This window comes from Passer montanus, unplaced genomic scaffold, assembly GCF_014805655.1.
Source record: "Passer montanus isolate IOZ18808 unplaced genomic scaffold, ASM1480565v1 scaffold126, whole genome shotgun sequence".
Lineage (NCBI taxonomy): Eukaryota > Metazoa > Chordata > Aves > Passeriformes > Passeridae > Passer > Passer montanus.
Genome location: NW_024359388.1, coordinates 1,199,536 through 1,205,981, shown reverse-complemented (window position 1 = coordinate 1,205,981; position 6,446 = coordinate 1,199,536).

The following is a 6,446-nucleotide window of genomic DNA, read 5'->3' as shown; positions in this document are numbered from 1 at the left end:
TTCATTGTTCTGGGAGACATCTCCAAAAGCAGCCAAGTCTCTTTTTCTGAAGTGCCCACCATGTCACAATGCTGTGAAATTTCCTACTGTCTTCTGACAACATTTCAGCTCTTGTGAATTTCCCCTCACATTTAGTGGGTTTATCCTCCATAACCCAGGATTAAAAAGGTGCCAAAGCTGCTTTAGCCTGAAAGATGCTGACATCCCAGGAGAGAGGGGTTACTTCAAGCTTGTCCATGCTCTCATTCACGCTCATTTATAGAGGTACCTGACAAGGAGGACTGTAACACAAATGTCCCACTTGTCACAGGACTGCAAAGGATGAACTTCCCCCGGCAGGGTCTTGCATTAAAGCCCCTGCCCAGGACAGCTGGCCAGTGGAGAGCTTTGTGGGGCCTGCTGATCCAAGGGCTAGAGCTGAAACCACTGAGCATCCAGTGGTTGATCTGGGTAAAGTGATTTTTGGTTGGATTTGCTGTTACATGTTTTTGGAAACTTTTAGAAAGCCTTCACCAGTTTATGTATGTGCTAGACTGATCATTGATAGCAGGAGAAATTCTGACTTGCTATCCCCCATTCTCGCTCTCCACCGAAATCCTTGTTTACAAAGACTTGTTTCCTTTTAAATCATTCTCCTGCACATCTAATAGGGCTGAGCTGCTTCTTTTCAAAGTGAAATACCACGGTACATTCATTTAGGGCTCGATTGCTCACCCCTTCTAGATCACAGCCAAACTCACACTGCGCCCCTGTGAATGATGAGCCAGGTCTCTCCTCAACAGAAATGTGTAGGCATGTTATTTTTGTTGCTGCCTAAAGAAAAGCAATAGATAAATGGGTTTTTCTTATTCTTTAAATATTTTAGGTTACAGGCCTCCTTGCTCACTAAGTATTTTTCCTTTGGGGCTTTGGGTTCCTCTTTTGTCTATCAGAAAGAAGAATGCAACAAACTGCTAGACCATCACCACCTCCTTCTCACAACGATCTGCATGTCATCACCATCTGTTCAGTAAATCATGGTTGGGGATTTACCCCTCGCTAATCAAGACAGGATGAAACCGAATTATGCTTGAAATGGTGAAGCTCCTTCCACAGTGTTGTATGTGCCCCAAGTGTGCCACTGGCAATCCTCCCAGTTTCTTTAAAGCAGGGAAATCCTAGTGGCACCCACATCTATGACTTTTGTGGAACTTCCCAAAGCTCCCTTCCACCGGAGTTCCTTTCTCTATCATTTTACTTCCTGCTTTGCATTTCTTTTCAGAAAGGTGCTCCAGTTCAAATGGACAGAAGCTCCAGGTAGTTTTAAATTTAATGGACAATTGTAGTAGGCAGCAGGAGCAGAATAGATGATACATATGCAATATACGTCTTGTGGGTTTTTTTAATATTCAGTGCTTAGTTTTTAGTGAGTTTTCTTGTTGTGCCACCCTAATCCCTCCCCTCTCAAAGTAATTTTCTTTTTTAACAGGGCTCCTTGCAGCTCACTTCCTTGGAAGTGGAACCTCAACCCCAAAATATACAAAACCAAGCTGATCTTTTGAATTCAGAAAATTATGTGGGTTTGCACTTAGACAAAAAGGAACCCAAGCACATCGCTTACATTTGCTGACATGAAAGCTGGCAACAATTGGTTAAAGTATTTAAAGTGGTTGTAGATGCAGCCTCCCTTCCCCTGGGCATGGGGCTCTCACAGACTCCCAGGGTGTCCAGCACTTGGAGTGTCATGCAGCCACAGACTTTTGACAAGCTCAGAATGTGCCAGGAATCAAACAATGTGTCAGGCAGACACTGCTCAGTGCTCCCAGTTCCCTGGAATATCACTTTTTCCTTGCTGGAGGAACGTATTTAAGACTGTGATCCCAGGGGTGTCCCAAGCAAGACGCACAGGTGACAGCACCCATGTCACCAGCTCTTTATTTGTCCCACAACAGTCAGCCTGGCCCTCTCCTTGTGTGTCCCACAGTTTGGAAACAGACTCCAAACATGGAATGTTTCCAAGGCAGGAATTCAGTCTTTACCTTGTTCTTTGCTGTAATAAATCCCGTTTAGGTCAGGCACCACCTCTGGAGCAGTCCCACTTCTCCACTATAGTGAGAGTCCATCCCTAGTTTGGCCTTACTTCTGTGAACAAATTGCAGTAAATGTTTTGTTTGGTTTTTTTTTGTCAGTGCTCATCATGTTTGGGATGTCTTTGAGCACAATCTGTAAACTTGCTTTATGGGAAATACTCTGAGAACACAACATAGTTGAAGAAATTCGCTTCAGGCTGTTGGCCTGAAGTTCCTATCTGTGACCCTGTCTTTTTACTGGAAATAAAGGAGGTTGGATATGAAAAAAAGATGAAAAAATCCTATAATTTGGATTTTCCTCTTCCACTGGATGAAAGGTAGCACAGATTCCCAGGTGACAGTGAGCTGGACCTGTTACTCCAGGACATAGGGGACACATGGCCATGCTGTGCCTCACATCACTGGCAGAGGACCACGATTCCCTTGCCCCCATGCCAGCAGTCCCAGGCAGTCCTTAGTAGCTTCCCTGCAGAGATGGAAGTCTCAGATTGTCTGAGTTAAGGGAGAGGTAGCTCTCAACAGCTCCTGGCCCGCATGAGGTGCTTTCCTTTTTTTTTAAATTTGAAAACTACTTAAAATTTTTAAATTTTCCTATAGTTCTCTTCTTTTTTTTTTTTCCTTTTTTTTTTCTTTTTTAGATTCATGAATGCTTCTTGCTGATGAAAGTAGCTGGAATACCAAAGGCTGAAATGCTCTGGAGAGATGGGTAGGCTGTTCAATCAGGAGGCAAGGAGCCTCCTTCCTTCAGGAGCAGGAAGTCCATAAAAATTTTGCTGTTGGTTTTCAGAGGTGAAAGTGTCAACCCAGGGTTTCCAAGCTCTGGGCCTGACATCTGGGCTTTGGGTAAGGGCACCACACTGGTTGGGTGTGCTTGCCAACTTTTTTCTTTCCGAAAGGAAGCCACAGAATAGCATTTTTATGTTGTGTTAATTTGCAGGTTTTACTAAAAAATAGATTTTGCAGTTAATATATTTTCTTATCTTGCAGTGGACTTGGCCAGTGCTAGGTTAACAGTTGCACTTGCTGATTTTAAACAGAAAGTGTACTTGTTTTTCCAACATAACTGAATCCATGATTCTATAAAGATTTAGGAGTGAGGACAGGTGGTGAAGGGCTCTTTCAGTCCTGTGCACAGGCTGATGTACAGAGGCATGAAAGCAGCCTAATGGGAATTGGTTTGAAATATTATTGGCTATGAAGGAGAGGGGAAGTACAGGAAAAGAAAACAAAACATCCACCAAATCCACCTAAAATAATGTCAACTGGGCTGTGAGACTCTTCTGCTTGAAAGACTATGCTTGCCAGTTTGCTTTGCTTCTAGTATTTTAAAATGTCTCTGCAATTAGTATTGTGGAAAATATATGACTGACTAATACTGGTTTTGGAGTCACTAAATGGAGGAACTGCAAATACCCTTCCAAAACAGGAAAGTAGCTCTTATGACGCCAGAAGTTGAAGTTGCTACAATAGAAGATGCATAAAATTGTTTGTTGTTTTTGTTTGAACTATCTTAGACTGCTTACAGAGCAAGTGCTCTGCTGGAATAAAGTAATCAGAAATCTGCCCCAAATTTCAACAGTGTCTCTGAATTCATTCAATTACATCCACAGGCATATTTCGGATGCATGAATGACTTCTGAACTGAAGCCCCTGACTCAGAGGTGTTGACTGAAGCATGGTGTTGGGAGGCTTTTACAGTGCCCCTGTTTGGGTCTGAGTTGTGCTGCTGCTTTGGGCAGTGGAGGGCATCATTCCACAGGGACTTGCATCCAGGGATTGGCAAGGACTTCTGAGGGATGACACCCCCATGGTAGAAACCTGTGCCACCAGCAACCTCCACCTTGGGGAACAGGTTTTGGGACAGCTAAAGGTGGAGACAGGTAGCTGCAGGCTTTCCAAAAATACTTTTAGGTGGTTAATGCACTTCTGAAAATGCTTTTACCAATGTCATTTGTCAAAGGGCTTCAGCCCAAGGTTTGCTGGGTAGGGTCTCCACTTGAGAGGGGATCTGGGGAAGGAGCTCGCTTGCTGCCACACTCCTGCTCACTGGTGGGTCTGCTCTGGGCTGCAGCCAGAGTGCAGAGGGCCAGACCTGTACTGAGCACCGGGAGCTGCCCCCATGAGCAAATCCCTGGCAGATGGAATGCCAGGACAGCCAGGACAGCCAGGGCAGCCAGGGCAGCCCAGGGAGGAGCAGCACCACGGAGCGGGCGCCCCTCACACCCCTCGGCAGGTTCCTGTTCTGCACCGTGGAACTCCCCCTGTGCTGATCCCAAGGGGATTTCACGGTCTCTGTTACAGAGAGAGCCCCTGAACAAGCCACAGTCCTCAGAAGGTCTCTGCTGTCAGACTTATGGTCCTCAGCATACAGGGGACAAGAGGTCCCCCTGGCTTAGGGACTGAGCTCACCCAGTGGTATTTTAGGGAGACAGGAGAGCCTTAGAACCCAGAGAGGAAGGGAAACCTTCCTGAAGGAAAGGAGGAGTAAACGTCTGCATTTAATATGTGTGCTCCATGGCTCTGCACTGCCCCTTTCTGCAGGGACCCACTTCAGAGAGCCCTTGGCAGCTGCTTTAACATGACATCTGCCTCTCTTTGCTTTTGTACCTTGTGTGCAATTCCCAGGTGAGTCAGCTGGGACTTCAGAGGGGTTTGGTGAAAGCAGAAGCCATATTTTTGTGCACTGAGGGCTTCTTAGAGACTGTTGAGAAGAAACAGTCACTTTTCCTGGCATGCCTTTAGTCAGTGTGACCTTAAGAGTGTGAAAAACAGGGGGCCCAGCAGTGACTGCAGTGGTTAAACAGCAGCAAGAGCATTTTCACAAGAGGACTTCAGCCATTAACTCAGAAAACTTCCATGAGTGCAGCAGGGCTTTTGGGTAAGGTTTGAAGAGTCAGGCACTCACAATGGTGTGGAAAACACCAGAAATGGGTGAGCAGGCTGTGAGGTGCTGGAGTGTTCGTGTTACTAGCAAGGCTGCTTAGGGAGGAATTGCCTCTTAGGACATGCAAAAAGCACCCAGTGATGCAGCATTTAATGGGGACACCACAGTTGAGCTACTGATCAGAGCTTTCTACTTTGCAGACCAAAATGGTGGTCCTACATATTTTTGCCATCCTAAATGGAAAGGGGTGATGTCCAGAAACACTGAGTAATGAAGTCAGCAAAGCTAACGAGATTAGAATGTCTTAATCATGAGAAGACTGATTTGCAAAGGCCGAGTGTGCGTGTAGAGGTCTGGCTTTAATCATCTCCTCTAACATTTAGGCAGCTGGAGATAGTTTTTTAATAGAGTTCTTGCTGCACAAAGTAACCAACCACCCAGCCAGGTAATTTCCTACATAGGTACTCTCTGGGGATTTTTTGACTGACTTTACCTTCTCGTAACATCCAACTTATCTACCTCTCCATCTATACATGGATTTCTTCGGACAAGAGCAACTTTTTTTTTTTTTTTTTTAAATTAATATTCTCCAGTATTTGAGAATAAAGGTTTTTATTTTTCTCATGAAGGGTTTGACTTAGTGCAGATCCAATCTGCATGTTTCACCCTGGTCCCAAAATTTGCTGATTTAAAAATCACAATCAAAGAGAAGACATGAGAAGTGCTCCCTTTAAAGTGATATATTTCAAGATGGTTTTATACCTAGTGAAATTACAGCTGGAACCCTGAATACCACACAGTCTTAACCCTACAAACTGAAATTGGATTTCTAGGAAGTCTTTCAGATGCCTTTTGGTAAAGCTGTGGTTACTTGTCTTGATTTATGGTAGCAGTCACCTCCAATATCAAACATGTTGTTTATCCAATATCCAATGTTCCAAAGGCGCCTTGGCTCATGACTGCAAGGATTTCATACTGGCCCTGCCAATGTGTTTTTTGGAGGATGGATCAGGTGTTACAAGCCCAATACCTGAAAACGTCTGCACTTCTCACTTCTCCCTGAGAACGCAGCGATAATTACATTTAAATTTCAGAAGATGGCGTTGAAGATTTGCAATTAATATCCTAAACCTCCGGCGCCGCGCGGTGACAGATTCTGTGACCTGAGACGTTGCGGCGGAGAGGATGTGGATGGATGTGCGCCGGGGACGTTGAACAGACCAAAACCAGAGTGCTGAGGCACGACACACGTGCTTGAAACCCGAAAGAGACACTTTCATGCGAGCCCGGAGCTCGCTCCTTCATCCACCACGTTAGGGCAGGAGGCTCTGAAGGCAGGACAGCCAGTGTATTCCAGCCCCGGCGCCCCAAGACGGGCTTTGCGGAGGCAGCATCCCCGGGGCTCAGCGGGATGGAGCCGCTCCCGGCTGGAGCTGGTGGCTGTCCCTCTCCCCCGGCTGCCGCCCCGTCGGGGTTCGCTGCCTCCTGCCCCC